Source organism: Pieris rapae, chromosome 15 (genome assembly GCF_905147795.1).
Source record: "Pieris rapae chromosome 15, ilPieRapa1.1, whole genome shotgun sequence".
Lineage (NCBI taxonomy): Eukaryota > Metazoa > Arthropoda > Insecta > Lepidoptera > Pieridae > Pieris > Pieris rapae.
In genome coordinates this window covers 6,091,051-6,108,122 of record NC_059523.1, presented here as the reverse complement: position 1 = coordinate 6,108,122, position 17,072 = coordinate 6,091,051, and positions in this window count along the sequence as shown.

Sequence of the window (17,072 nt, the reverse complement as noted above, 5' to 3'; positions counted from 1 at the left end):
TATATTTTCGTTATTGATTAGTGTCTTGAAATCTGCCGGCGTGTCACAACAAATTCTATAAATTTTGAAATGTACGAGTAGTTTTAGACAAACGGTTGGGCCTGCGACTCTCATTTATTGGACTGTTATTAACAAGCTATACACTCGTTGGTCAAGGATACAATCGTGAGGTAGAAGGCTATCTATTGGAAAAATATGAAACGTATACAAAAAAGTAGATGTATCGTAAAGCGTTGATAGATATAATATTGATCATTTATATATGTACTACTAAGCCTTCGACACTGCTATTACAAAAGCGAAAATAATTAGATGTTCTGTTCGACACAAAAAGGCTAAACAAAATTGAATCTAGATAATTGAACATTGTATCTATTTCAAACGTGCGATCCCCGTGGGTTTGTTTCATAGATTCTTCAGAATTTCGTGAGCTAACAAGCAGACGCTTAATTTCTTTAATTGCCTTGTACCTAATATTACATAGCGTATGAATATTTCTTCAAATCAAAGTGTGTAAAAGTTTAAACACAAAGAATTTTGTCAAACTAAATTTGCAAGTTATAAACAAATTATTTACTCTAAGTTGAATGTATATTTTGGTATTTAGTATTGCTTTTGTCCAACAAAGAAATGCTCTTCTTTTGTGTCTTAAATACACTCTGTATTACAAAAGGATATTCACTTAATACAATACAATAAAAGTATTACAAAAATAAAATTGGCTTTCAACTTACACATACACGCTATAGAAATTGTTGTAGAAATGTTCACAACAGCACATTCTCAACAATTCTCGCTTAATGTGTGTACAAAGAAAAATGGAAAACTAAAAATATCTCCGCAGTTGCGACGCAGCCATATTTCCTTTAACATGGAACATTATGTTATTTAATGTTGCACACATTTGCAGTTTATTTTAAGAGCTTCTTAATATCGTAAAACGTTATTGCTACAATTGATTTGACAATATATTCGTTTTGTTTGTAAAGTGAATTTATATAATATGGCTTTTTAGTTTGTTAAACGTATCTTTTTAGCTTGAATGTTTTGTTAATAGTAGTTAATTATATTTATGTTTGATATAAGAGAAAGATATATCTTTCTTTACCAAAGGACCTTGAACTTCTCAAAAGAAGTCTCAAGACCTCTTGAGTACATACGTCAAAACATATGTATTCAAGAGGTCTCGATAACTTAAAGAAGCTGTGTGGTGACAGTCTTCTTCTACTTGCGGGACCGACCATGTTAAAAATTCTTACAGGCCTTACTATATATTTATATTATATAGGTTATTATATAGATGCTAAGGCTTGTCAAAGACAGGGGGGAGTTGTGGAAGATGCCACACCCACACCACCATCAGACACGAAGAACGAACTAAAGAATAAGACTATACAACTGAACTACCAAAACAGTTCTATGTAGATTATATAAAAATATCATCAATATAACCGTGGGAATATGTTTCGAAGCATTGCAAACCTTAAATCAATTTGACTTCCGTTGTCATTCTTTCATATCATAAAATCAAATTTGTAGCTAATTAGAATTTATTAAAGTTTTCTATTATATAATTTAATACGTTTAATTAAGAACATCTTAAATTGTGAAGTAGCCAAGCTTTTGAACGTAAACATTTCCACAGTATTCCCTAATTATTCAGAGCAAACTGCAAAGCCGACGCCAATAGGCACTCGTAAAGGCCCACTAAAACGTACTACTCCATCAAGAGCGACCCCTAATTCTGCATAATTTCGTCTACTGACGACCTCTATTAGGTTCCCTTTAGACGGTAAAAAGAAAACCGAAAGAGCCGGCGAAAAATGTTCTCGAAAACTGAGCATGTTGGTGTTTTTAATAAAAATGGAAATGTCAGGTAAACAGTAGAATTTTGATCTATTTGGATTTATCTATAGGAATCATTTATTTTCAAATAGAACAAGTGAAAGTTTTGTTTTTTTTTCGTTTAAGACGTAGTAGCTATCTATTACGTATTACAATTAATTTTGTTTTTATTTATAAACTGGGGAATATGAAGCTTACAATAGTAGAAACATAAACTGGACACAGTTTTCCTGTTCACCAGGACGTCAAACAGATTTTAAACTAAACATTCCAGCAAAGCATCATGTACTATCGATGCAATATTTAAAAGCGACCACATGTTACGCTGTAAAAAATTACAAGTTTTTATTGTAACTCATTCCGATAGTTCTTCATTTCAGCATTGAACCTACGTTCTACGCAATTCCAAGGATTACCGATATTGAAGAACTATAGTGACGTCAGATGACGTCATCATTTTTATGAAGTGTCGAGGCCATAAATAGTTTACGAACTATTGAGCCATTTAAATCGTTAGTTCGAGGCAGATTATCGTCAATTATCGGATTTGTTTCTAAACTTGTATCGTAAAATAAATAGATTTAATTTGGTCCCACATGGAGTACTGTTCTAACTTCTGGGTGGTAACTCCTCAGTACCAGCTTCTTCTACTTCCACTTTCCGTATTCAAAGGGGAACGGTTCGAATCGTCGACAACTGATTGTCTTGTTGACACCTGAGCGGCTCTTTGCATCTTCTACCATAACGTATGTACCATAGAAAGATAATTGTTAAAAGGCCGGCCACGTAGTTTCGACCATCAGTCACAGTAAGTGTCTGGATATCCGATTTGCCTTTTGCCCGCCAAAATATGCATCACAATTATTACAACAGAGGAACGCTTTCTTTGGCGCCAGTCATAACAAATTTTACATTACAAATTGTACTACTTACATTGCGTTTTCACTGTTCTAGGGCTAAAGATTTTTTTATTCGTGGATCTAATCAGTTTCCTTTGTAAACTCGTCGAATAGAAAAAAAGTAAAATAGATCTTATTACAACATATCCTAGAGTACATATACATATACGTACGTTTTGAAGGGAAACCAGAGTGAGTACATATGTTGTTAAATGATATCGCCACTGTGTTGGTTCAGACTTTGACGTAAATCACCTTCGTCGTGGTCGGTGTTTTTTGTAAACAAACAACGAAAGCAACCTTATGCCTCAAATAATAAAGTATATATTAAAATGCTGCCACACTTTAGACGTTCAATTATATTTAATCAATTAAATTGATTTTTTTTATTTTGTCACCTAAGAACGTATGGTACGTATATATAATGCTATGAAAATTACCATTCCGTATTCATTCAGTATTTGTATATTACCATCAGACCGTTTGTGTATTATCTAACACAAATAAAAATATGGGACTAGTGCTGGGCAGGCTTCTTCTAATTAATTTGCTATATATGTTTTAAATATTGTAGAATTGTTTGATGATTTGCTTTTTTTTTTAAAGAGTACCGAGAGTTTTTTACGCCGGCTTTTTCTCTCGGCCAACACCCTCTGTCTTCTTTGCCGAAGAGTAGGGATGCCAACAGGCTCGAATTTAATGCCGTGGAATAATGATCATGATGATCTTATGTTCCAAAATAAACATATTTTTCTTTTTCTCTTTCCAATCATGGCATAAGAGAAATGAATCCATTTTTCGCGGAACGTCTGCTTCGCTCGTAAAAATAACGAAATGAAGGTGAACAGTGCTATTTTAATTTGATGTTTTTCGATGCAGTCACGAACGCGATTCTAGAAATAAATCGGCGAAAGAAAATTTATTTCTTTGTAATAATGTATCATTAAGTGAACGCTGCAATCAGACGAACCCAAAAGTTTTTATTGTAACTTTCATTCCAATTATGTCTGATTTTTAATACAGCTTACAAATGTTATTGAAAATTTGTATATTAGTATTTTAATAAAGCAGACTTAAATACTAAATGCGTTGTTTATACTGTTTGAGTTATTCAATGTTGCCACTTGACAAAATTTAACCTATGAATTAAATATACTATTTTTTCTCTTACGCGACCTCCAAGTGGCCGAATGGCAGGGAGAAACGCAAGATCGTTGTAGGCGTTCTCTTGTTTTGCAGTCGTTGCGCCAGTGGATTAAACAATTACGTACTTAAATTTTATGTTTTCAGTTCGGTTTCCGAAACAAATATTATATATTCAAAGCAATCAAGCCTAGAGAGCTTGATTCGGTGATGTTAATACAGATATATTTGTGGGATTGTGTTATTAATAGTTATTATAACTACTAGCTAAAATCAGTTTTTGCCGCGCACCACCACTTTGTGGAACCAGCTGCCGACTGAAGTATTTCCGAACCAATTTGACTTAGGGTCCTTCAAGAAAAGAGCGTACCAATTCTTAAAAGGCCGGCAACGCACTCGCGAGCCCTCTAGCATTGAGAGTGTCCACTTAACATCAGGTGAGCCTTCTGCCCGTTTGCCCCCTGTTCTATAAAAAAAAAGAATCAATAGAGATGTGCGAACGTGATATCCAACCCTTGTGTATAAACTTTGAACTCATATCAAGCAGCGCAGTAAATATTTGCCCAAACAATGAAGACAGTAAAAGTAAAAGCATGTATCAGGCACACGGTTTATTACCCTTCCTAATCAAACAATTATCAAGACGACAAGAGATACAAAACTCCGAGACCAATGGTGATGTGCTGCCACTATTTTTAACGATATTTACCAATATTGTGACATTGTATGTACGTGTTTTGAAATCCACAAAAATAAAACTTACATTGTAAAAGACAATTGTTGGGTACACTTAGTCGTTGGTCGTAAATCTAGTCTCTGAACAATAAGCAGTTACCCAATTTAAAATCGTCCAACAAAGTGGGGAAACATTGTATTTGAGTTTTGAACTTTGGTTGTGATATAATATGATGGTTTCCATACCATAGAACTTGATATTAGAATAGAACAAGATTTTACAGTCGCCCATGGACATTCACATTGCTGATGACTCGCAAGTGCGTCGCCAGCCTTTTAAGAATTGGTACGCTCTTTTCTTCAAGTTGAATTGGGTTCGAAATACTTCAGTGGGCAGCTTCTTCCAGATAATAGTGGAGCGCGGCAGATGCCTTAAAAAAAAGCTTAGTTTTGGAAAGGATGTCGTGGTATTAGGTGGAATTTCATATTCTGCCTCGACGTCCGGTGAAACTCAGCGGCAGGAATTATTCCGAAGAACTCCTCTGAACAGTGTTCAAAGGAGAATGTGTGTCTGAGAGAGTGAGAAATATATATCTGATAAGAATTTTGTTATTAGATTACTCACATCTGTTAAAATACATTCGTAGCAGTTTCTAATCTCGTAATATTACGTATTCTACATTAAACGGCAATTATATCCAAAATGGGAGTCGTCTTTATAAGAATATAATATTATTTGTGACAGCTAATAACAGTCATTTGAAATAGTTAAAATCACTATAAAGTGTATACACCAAGTAACAACCAACCAATTCAGCCGTATGATCAGAGAAAAATATAATTTATAACAAAAATAATATTTTTCATTGTTGGCCTAGAGACTACAGCGATAATTATCCTTGAGGTCGTTCAAATCCTTGTTGGACTTTCTGTGTGTCTCGCTCGTACTGTAACGAAAGCATCGTCAGGAAACCGGCACGACTAAGAATCAAAAAACACAGATGGTTGACTAGTCGTTAACAAATATCAATCAATAATTATAAATATAAATTTTATAATTAATGTTTTATTTAAACATTGTTCGTAAATAATTACAGAAACATTTGTATAACCCAAGCACGGACATTCCTAAGTCAGCTGTCTTGGAAATGCTTTGTACCTAAGCACTTAGATCACCGTTAATGGCAATGAACCTTCAGACAGGCGAAGAAGGGTGCAGTTAGTACCCGGGTAATGGCCTCACCTTCCCCAAACAGCGTCGCTTTGGAAATTTCAAATGTCAACTCCTATGTCTGATTTACACTGACTACAAAGACTGGAATTTATATATCTCATGATTTTGTTTTCTGAAATACACAAATTGTTTTGTTAACCTATAATAGAGTTGAGAATTATTTTGTTACGTCTTTATCGGTTATATATGCTGATGTAAAATGAATTGCGCTTCAACGGTTTTTTGAAGTGAAACTTTTTTGTTTATTATAGCTGAATGGGGAGGCTTACATGAAGTTAAGTTATACCGCCGCCTATAGACACTCACATTGCCAGAGGGTTCGCAAGAGCGTTGTCGGCCTTTTATGTCTTTAACTAATCTTCATTGTACAAAAAAAACGAGTGTGTACTTATGTACAGGCCTTAGAAGTTATACTTCTTTGGCCCTAACAAGATAAAAATCTTTCCAAAAAATTATTCTTCGTGTGTAGTAAAAACATACATTGAAAGTTTTATTATGACGCATTATCTAGGTAAATAAAGTTTATTTAAATATCACAAAAACGACACCATCAAGTTAACTGAAGCTAACTTGGTGTCGGTTTTTTTGTGATGGTGTGCGCGCGCGTCGTAAAAATTTAGTCTCATCATTCTTGCCTAACGCGCCAAAAATATACTTAAAAAAATTGGCAATACATTTGCTTTCTCGAAATTTTTTTTTTCTTTCATTTCTTATCTATTATGATTACTGTGGGGCGCCCTATTCTCCTTCGTCTCCTTGGGTCCATATAGTTGTTTTTAGAGTTCACCTCTTATCAGATAAGACACAGATTCTGTGTATCGCCCAAAAGTCAATAGATTGAAACAGTAGCAGGAAGTCTGTTGGGAAAATCTGGTTCGACGGTACTGAATGCGCGTAAATATAGGATAGCAAGTTAAAAAATATGTATAAAATTTAAATACAATCTATATATATAATTTTTTGTCAAGATTGGAAATTAAACGGACTTTTTATTACTATGAATACTATGGCCACTACAAATGCGACTTCAATCTATCCTGTAATTGTAGTTTATCAAAATACACTCAGAGTCAACGGAGGACTCAATAACATTATATAAAGGCAGTATAGGTTGTCATAACATCGAAAAATCTCAAATAGTCTGCCCTTAAAAACTCTCAATTTGCAGCGCTAGTAAACACGCTAGCATCGAAACGAGCAAAACAAATGAATTGCAATGGCATCTGCAAAAAACGAATTGAAACGTTTGCTCGGCCGAGTCGCACTCGGTTTGGAAATTAGCCGCACAAAATATTCAACGTGTGTACCTACGAAAAAAGGGCGAAAGTGCTAAGTGTCACGGACAGAATTTGGCATACAGCCACCGCGGTATTGATGGGGCAGACGGCATCTCCTTATTTATTCATAAACGTTCAAAACTTGTCGCAGCTTCCAAACAGGCTGCACCAGCTCACGTATTAGTTGTCTTTTATATTTGCGAATGTATTTTTGTTAATGCAATAGAGTTTTTGCAAAGATATGAACGGAATATGTAATGAATGCTTTGTTTAAGTTCTGCTTATGATTTGTTAAAGCTTTTTTAGAATGTGTTGTAAATTATGTGGCTGGCAGTTTTTTGTTGCTCGTAATCTTACTTTAAAGGTATTATTAGGCAAAGCATAAATCACAACGTGAATTAAGCTGTCAATCTATTTTATGAAGCTTAATTTGAATATATTAAATTTAACGCTATTCCATAATTATATTTCCATATTTATTTAATAAATTATTAATACAAATCTTATGAATTTTGTGTGTTCGGCTTTAATTGCAACATATCTTGGAATTTTATTACAAAGAAATGCATACATAAAGATGTAAATAATCGTCATCTAATATATATGTATACTGCATAATAACTTCAACTATTGCTAACTAAAGTTGGTGTTTGGTTTTCAATCAGCATATTGTCTATGTTTACAAAAATAAATAATTTCTAATCTTTGTTTTGCTGTCTTAACTTAGAGTCAAAATCTAAAAAGAACTAAAACGTATGGAAAAGTCCAACACGTTTTTAATATTCGAGAGTCATACTTGTCACGATCCTAACATACCCCATCAAAGACTCTCACTCTTAATACCGCATTTACATTCAGCCGTAGTGACCAGGGAAGTAGGCAGGACGAGTGTGTAAGCGTTATACTTCGTCCTGCCCACTTCCCTGCTCACAACAGCTGAATGTAAATGCGGTATAAGGTTCTAGGGTAAGCAAAAACTAAAATCCCAAATTATTATAACGTCTACATTCATTGGCTTGCAAGAAACACTGTTATTACTGTTAGGTTTAATGATGGTTTCGTGACCAAACTCACTTTTCACGCAGGGAAAGTTTTATGACCACGGTATCCTTGTCATATCCGTGCTTAATCTATTAAGTCGATATTACATCTAACTTGTAACGTTTATTGGTATTTTGTTTGCGAAATATAGGAAAGTGAATTGATGGGATTAAGCGTTCTACTTTTAATATAGTGGACCAATCAAGTTTTTAGTAGGTACTTCGTAATTAATAACAAAAAATTGTAAACATAAGTATTTAATTGAAGCGATAATTGGAAAATGGAACATATGGAACAACTGTGTTATAATAAAACTATATCAAAATACATTTAACCTCGTCCGCTACTGTACGGCGCCAGGTTTGTTTGGGACGAGGTAAAGAGAGCTGGTAGGACTTGGAGCGAGGTGAAACACGAGGCGCAAGACCGAACGGGATGGAGGCTCGCTGTGGACGCCCTCTGCCCCACCTAGGGGTTATAGGACATAAAGAAGAAAGAAGAAAATACATTTAAAGTATAAAATTGCATGTACTAGGAAACTTCGCTAGCATATTCAAGTGCAGGTTTATTAAGCGGTTGTCAACTGCACATCGTATGATATAAAATGTATAGTATACGATCGCACTCAATTTCCGCATGGTTATCGTTGTTAGGTGCTTATTATGTCAACTGCGAAACCAGCCTACGATAAACTGTATCGTACCATCATACATTTTCATTAAATACATGGGCTTATGTGTTTACCACGTTATGTATATTTTTGCTATTCGCATTTGTTAGAAATGTAATTAAAAATTAAGTGTTTAATATACAGTGGTTTGAAGGAAATTATTAAAAAAGCATTGCCCATTAGTGTTAAGAGTTTACACTTTTACTCAGTTCCATAATCAGTAATGATTTGACAAAAATGCATTTATAGCTTTTTCTGTCACATAGATTTAAATTGTGTTAATATTTATGTACTGTTTTGAACATTTATCTAATTTGTGAACAATCTGACGAATTAAAATGTATACTTTATTGGTATTGTGGTAGTGTTAACTTGATAGAAGCATATATTAACGTCCACATGCATTTTAGTATTCTATATTCAAAAATAATTAAAGGTATTATGTTAAGGAATTGTTAAATATTCCATTTTCGAAATTTATTCATTCGTAAATCGAATATGTGTGGAATAACACTCTCGTTACAATTGTGTGACAGTGCGATATGTTTCGAGTTTCGGACACCGCGTCGCAACGCCGGAAACAATGACGTGTGTTGACATTCTGTTATCAGCTAGTTACAAACTTACAACAAACGATTTTAAATTAATGTAGGAACAGAAATATTAAAAAAACAACGTGGAATCTTGTGAGCAAAACCAGCAAAGGGAATTTTTATGTTTTAATATAGACGTTTATGCTGGAAGACCTAATTTAAAAATAGAACTTGTAATTCAGCAAGGTTACTTACTAGTTATTTATTTATTTATTTATTTATTGGGAAACCAAACAGAGACATCCTTATAATAAAAACAAAGTCAAAAATAAAACACACTACAAACACACTGGATGCATCCACAACAGGTTACACTTATACAACCATATGTTACAAAAAATAATACATGACAACAACAACTATAGTTAACTATAGTATTAATAACTAAGTCCCATCCCAGTAAGCACATATTGAAAAATACAATTTTTATCCATTTATCGAAAAATGATGCATTCATTTCAATGTTAAAACATACTCATGAAGTCTGCAAAAAGTCAAGCTAGCATTAACTTGATAAACCAAACTATAGACTATATAGAAAATTCTAAATTTAAAACTTATAGTAAAGTAATTTTCTATTTTCTTGTAAAAAATTTATACGGTTTTATTTGAATTAGTACAATCAAATCGAAATACAAAGGTCATTTTCAGATATAGAATTCCATTTAAAAAAGGTTCTCTGCAACACGAATCGAATGAGCTAATTTCAAATGCCAACATTATTGTATGTATCATGCTATACACATTTTTCCTAAAATCAATGTCTGAAAATTGTTTAATCAAATTCATACATCGTGTGGGTAGGCTGTCTAGCCCTCTCCTGGCGTATAATCCCCATATCATAGAGGATATTGTGTTTGCACTGGTCTCAACTACCCATTGTCCACTACGCAATATCGCTCAAACTGTTCAGCTTCATGTCTGGCTATTTATGAAAAGTTGAACTTGTTAAGATCTTAAGGCTTTGTTACAGGCTTTATAGCTGACAAGTTTTACATAATGTAGAAGAGAAGTTAAACAAAAATTCAATTGTCTGTAAAGTCCGTTTACTGACGAAAGATGAATGTGACAACGTCATAAGAAAATACTGATTTTATTACATTTTAATTTTATTTGTTTGATAGACATAATGTATGGATATAAAGGAGGTAAATGGAAATCACAATTGAATTAATCAAGTTACATTTATTTGTACGCATAAATACAATCATGTAAAATTTTTAACGAACGTACGCTGCCGTACGTGGAGGCCGATTGTGCCTCTTTGTCGCTTGTTCCGCGCTCTCACTTGCACTTCAAATGGAACGCCTCAGAGCGGGGTAACGTCGCATGCGTCGTGTGTTTTCATGCGTGCAGCCAGCTCCATCGAATTATAAGAGGTTGTCACTTCGAAAAGACGACTCCTCTTATTTATTACTAACAGCCTCTTCCAGATTAGATTGGGAGTTGATTGTTGTTCAATCGCTTATTCAGGGTTAATGTAGCATTCTAGAGTTTATACGATAATAATGATATAGTTTTTTTAGAATTAATAATAATACAAAAACTGAATTTTATTTCAGGTACTTTACATTTAAACATTTATTGCTAAATATCTGTGTGCCCTTTTCCTTGCAAAATCCCGTCATTTCTGTCTCCACAGTGCCACTCCCTACCATGTGTGTATTGTTTATAATTAAGACTTCGTAAATTGAACTTAAATAATTTTATTTAATGTACATTTTATCACCATCCTGAATAACTATTATCCAAAATTATTGTATTAACACTCGCACATTAGTCGTCGAAAATCAGTTGAAATTCTTTAATTTAATGACAGAACAACAAGTCAAACTTTGTAATGAATGTTAATCTCATTTTTATCATAGCTATCTTTCTAAATATACTTGAGAATTTCTCTCTGTGTGTAATCCAGAACCTGTGACGCTAGTAAATCATCCATCAATAACATTTTCATCCCAATAAAGTGTCGAGAGACAAGCTGTATTTTAAATTAAAAAGTTAAATCAATTATATTAAAGTCGTGTCACTTAGTGTTTATTTTATCACTTTTCAATTACGATACGACCCAGGGCAATTCTTATCAAAAACGCGCGAGTTGCGAGCTTTAAAAGTGTATAAATAAAATGTTATCAGAGTCTGCTGTGACTCGGCTGACTTAAATGGCTTTTAAGCGAATTCATAAATAACAAGACAAGTTTTATTTTATTTACTTGTATGCGGGTAATGATGTACTAGACGTGACCTCGTATACGATAACAGTTTCGTTTTAAAATCGCCTTTCGTTTAACTTTAACTATATAAATATCCATTAATATCGATGTAGAAGCCAGAAATAAAAAAAAACATAGTTTCACGTATATTTTTCATGGAAAGGAGGCTGGCCTGATGTTAAGTGATAACGTAGCCCATGGACATTCCAGACGGCTCGCGGGTGCGCTGACGGCCTTTTAAGAATTAGTACGTTTTCTTGAAGAACCAGCAGAACTTTCAGAAGAAGTAGAATTGTATTCATGTATTTCATCATAATAAATTTCATTCATAATATTCGTTAAATAATAATCTATAAGTGTTTGAATTTAGATTTTTTATTGCTTAACATTTAAGGTGTTCTTATTTGAGGTTTTTTTTAAATTGAAACATACAACTGTGACAATAACAAAAAAACATCATTGGGGTTAGTAATTATTCATAACAACGACATAACAATGCCGCGTTTCGCTTTATTTTGGTTCATCAAACGTACGGATTGTATCGCGTATCTGTAATTGGACTAAAGATGTAAATCAAAATCAAGCGAAACGCGCAACCATTTCATCTTAAGTTACATTTATGAATTGTAACTAGAAATATATACGTCTTCTGATACATGGATTACAACAATTATTACAAACCGATTTTAATCCTATTTCAGTAAATGAAATTAGCAGGTAAGCTAAAATAAATGAAAATCGTTAAGTGAAAGTGCAATTAAGTTCATAAGTCCTAGAGACAAAGGGGAGTGCCGCAACGGGTGGTTATTGAAAAAAATAATTAGTTAAGGTTTTCCGTTTCCCGACAGCTGCCAGTTTCACCTGAGGCTGGGTAAAGGGGTTCCTTGAGTAATGCAGAAATATTTCATACGATTTTTATACGTTCTGTTTTGAATTACCTAGTACTTAGAATGAGAGAAATGCAGCCTCAAATTAATTTACTATGACTACGGGACGAATATTGAATATGCCAGCCAAATTTATTGATACTAAACTATGAGACTATAACTTTTTCTGTTGTATTCTGTGCCTAATATAATCGATGTTTGTCTGAGCCCTCGAACGAACGAAGGAAGTGAACGATTTTCTCACATTTTTTTGGTAGCGTACAAGCTAGTATTAATTATTTTTTTATTCCTGGAATTCAATAAAAAATATAAATAAATAATAATATTTTATCTCATGTAACCAGACTTTTATGGAACATTGGTTTAATTTATAGCTATTAATAAGTATTTCCCATCAAATAAAAAATAATTCATTTTTTAAATAGGTATTGGGGCAAAAAAGGGGGGGATGTGATGTGGATACCGCCCCGCCTAAGGACAGTCTAGAGTGATCTCGTTGCCAGCCTTCAGTACAATCTTTTCTTGACTGTAAGTCGAATTGGCTCGGAAATACTTTAAAACATATATCAAAATCTGAAATCTTCTAGAAAAAATTTAACAGGCATCGCAAGAGACGATGGCAAGCGGCCGGGTTATTGTTGAACCCTTGAAAGATGGGACGGGCTTTTTGATGGGATAATACTTGTATGGACACGTTTGCCCCGTGTCACCTCCTCTGAAAAAAATGCTGGACCGCAGAGCAGGCAGAAAGTCATAAACGGCTCAAATATAAGAGTTTCCTCCAACTTCATTTTGTTACCTTTGGAATGGAGGCTCTTGAGCCTGGGGTTCCAGTACACAGACGCTAATTACAGATTTGAGTTGGGCCTGGTAGACAGTACCGGTACCCCAGAGCTGGCTGTCCTCACCCCAACACAACGGGGAAATTTTTCAAGCGTTAAAGGTACACTGCCATATGGAGTGATTTAAATTTGTAATAATTTATATTTTTATTAATAATAATGTTTATTATTAATTTTTAATAATTTTTTTTGTTACTAAGTAGGTTGAGACAACTTAACGTACTATATATTTTCATTGTTATGATTACTAATAACTAAATATTTATTTAACACACTACTATTATATATAATTAAAAAGAAACAAGTTGCTCAAACTGAATCCAAATTAATCTGCCGAATAAATTTCCGGATCGCACGAACAAAATCGACTTTATCAAACAATATATGGTTGAAATTGAACTCGTCTCAAATAATATTAAGACTCGTGAGATGGAGTCACGTGTAATTTGCGATTATAACTCGATATAAGAGCAATTATATGCTTATCGAAGATCCGAATAATCGATGATCCAATTATAATCGAGCTTACTAATAATTATTAGTCGAATGGGAGGGTAAACTTAGTATTTTTTGTTTACTTACAAATTTAATTATAGCATTCATTATTAATGCTTTCTGTTATAAAGCTATTAATCATATTTGAGAACAGCGATTTAATGCTTGATAAAAATGGTTTTATACTAAACCTAGAAATGTAATCTTTAATATTTATCTATAGGCGAGTAAGCGATCAGGTTTTTTATGCCCGAAATAGGTGTTTTTGAATGGCATGCCGGTTTCCTCACGATGATTGTGATTCTTCACCGTTCAAGCGAGTACTAATATAAGAAGGGCAAAACTGAAGTATTTCCGAACCAATTCGACTTAGGGTCTTTCAAGAAAAGAACGTACCAATTCTTAAAAGGCCGGCAACGTGCTCGAGCCCTCTGGCATTGAGAGTGTCCATGGGCGGCGGTATCATTCATCAAAGGTATCAAAAAAACCACTCACTGTTTATATAGATTTTAGACCATAACAATACTAAAAGTTATACAGTGAAAAATGCAATTTAAAATATTTCTTTAACCTGAGCTTGAACAATAGAATCGCTAAGTCTGCTTAAATTCGTCTGTAATAAAAATGTATCAATACATAATGAGTGCCTGAGTGGCCATTTAACGTAAAAATTACAAGAATGTTTCAAGAAATTCGAGATAAAAGTATCAAATTAATTTTTAACAAAGCACGGTGAATACACTCGCGTTTTTCTTTTGTGGCCCATTACAATGAAAATTCGTTTTGAAAATTGACGTTACGCTAAGCCTCCCTTGGATAATGATTTATTTATGTCAATGGGTATATCTTGAGGCGGTGTTTTTCCGCACAAATTGGTTATTGTTCGAATAAAGTTCTTTTATTACGTTGTTAGTAATTCGAGATGTTGAACAATAGCTATTTACCGGCTCATATTTTTTTCAAAATTATCTTATTGCTACAGGCGGGTTTTATGAAGCATTTTTTAACGTAAAGTAGCTTACTACGAAACTTAGGGATTTCATTGATTATAAATAATTCGTTTACAATTTGCTTGCGTTGTCATTTTCTAGCAAGAAACTCTTGAATGGAATTAGTTGGTATAATTGAGTATGGGAATTACGGAAAGTAAGAGTAAAGCTCTTGGTTACGCCATCAAATCAAGTGATGCTTTTTCGAATGTGAAATATATACGCAAAAGTTTGTATGTATTTCTAAGATATATTGTGGCTAGACTTAGGCCTGTGTGCACCTCATGAGCGCTAACACTAATAAACCTTAGTATAAAAGTAATTACGGTCGACTTAATGTTATTAAGAAAGCGCTTCTAATGAAATAGTTTCATTTTGCCTTTGTGAGACAATATTATCGTTGTACATATATTTAACGTATCGATTACATTGCATTGCATTTCATTTTTTGAATATATAAAACAAAAGAACCGTTTAACATTTATGTTTTAAAAATGTTAAACCTGTCATGTTTAGACGTTTCGAGAGCTGTAATATATCGCCTTTAAAAAATGAGTATGCATACATTTTGTACAAAAATTGAAAACATCAATTAAGCAGATGTCTTAGTTATTTCTCCTGATACAAAACTACAGATACTGAGTCATGATATTACAAATAACTATTATAAGTTTACTCCGTATATACGCGATAAACACAAAACCAAATCAACGGATGTTCGTACGGTTAGTTACAATAGATAGTGTAATTAACGAGAAAGGGGACTTTTTATAGTAACAAAAGTATGACGTCACGGTAATCGAAATGCACCCGGGCAAGGCTGCGGGCGGAAGCTCGTAGTTTCTAATATAATAAGGGAATATTAAAAACAGGGCAGTGTTGACCTTGTGGTTTTAGCGTGCGACTCTCATCCCTGATGTCATAGTAATGCATTTTTCGAAGTGCGCATTTAGCATCCGCTCCTTCGGTGACGGAAAACAACGTGGGGAAACTGACATTCCTTGGACCCACAAAGTCAAAACCGTGAGTCAGGTTGTTCACGTACTTTCCTATTAGAAAAAAACAAATGACACAAGGCTTAAAAGATGTAGCATCTTTGTTTTTTTTTTAATTTTATTAAAGTATTCCTAAACCTAAAATTTAAACAATTTTCAAATAATTATATTATACACAAAAGCCAAAACGGAATACACATTCAAACAGAAACATACAGCACAGTTTTACAAAGCAAAAATTAATACTAAATTCTAAATTATAACTCCTTAGATTGATTGATTGATAGATTATAATATATATTTAATATGGAGGTTCATATTCAAACATAGTCAAAGTTGGTAAAAGATACCAGAGTTTTTGAAATAATTTTTTAAGAATTTCGATTTGCTGGTAATTTATATTGTAATCTGTAGGTATAGGATACACAACCGAGTTTCGTAAATATTTGGACTTAGATCGAGGAATTTTGAATAATTGGGTTTGCCTTGTATTTTTTGTCTTGTTACTATTAGTATATATCAACTATCAGGTGCTCACAGAGATATATTGTATTTATAAGGGACGATAAGCGATCGTCCTTATCCCGGAGTTAGCAGGATTCGCAATAAGGCTTTCGTCTCTGCGTTAATGGTCACCAACTCAACGGCTAAGCTGATATTAATGATACCTTCGTGACCGTTCTGGCCTTAAATGAGACAATTTTGCCAACTTATGTACGAGCTTTTGTCATGGCTAGAACAGACGTTTATAGCACTTTCTCGGACGTAGCTTTCTATAATAAGCTAGCCTGTTACCGAAACTACTGGAAAAACCAACTTAATTATAATATTTACAGAATATTACTAGTTTAAGTACTACAGTATGAATATACAAATCTATTAATAATTGTTACACATAGAAGGCTCTGTAGACTCTCAACATAATAAAATTTGCCTGGATCGGAAGAAAGAGGGATGTCTAGCAATATAATACAAATGAATATATATATATATTTACACTATATACTTTTCATTCTCTAACAGGGCTTATTAAAAATATTCTTATTTAATACTTACTTATTACTGAAGTTTTCAATCCGTTACGTTTACCTATAAATCCTCCTATCCCTATAGATATCCTCAAAAAAATATACATAAATAAATAAATATAAATTAAAAAAATAAAATAAACTCACGGAAATAGTCAAAACGTTGCTTTAATTTGAATTATTTTATTCCATAAACTTTTATAAATATTATTATTGAGAGAAGATGTATCTTACATCTTCTTAGTT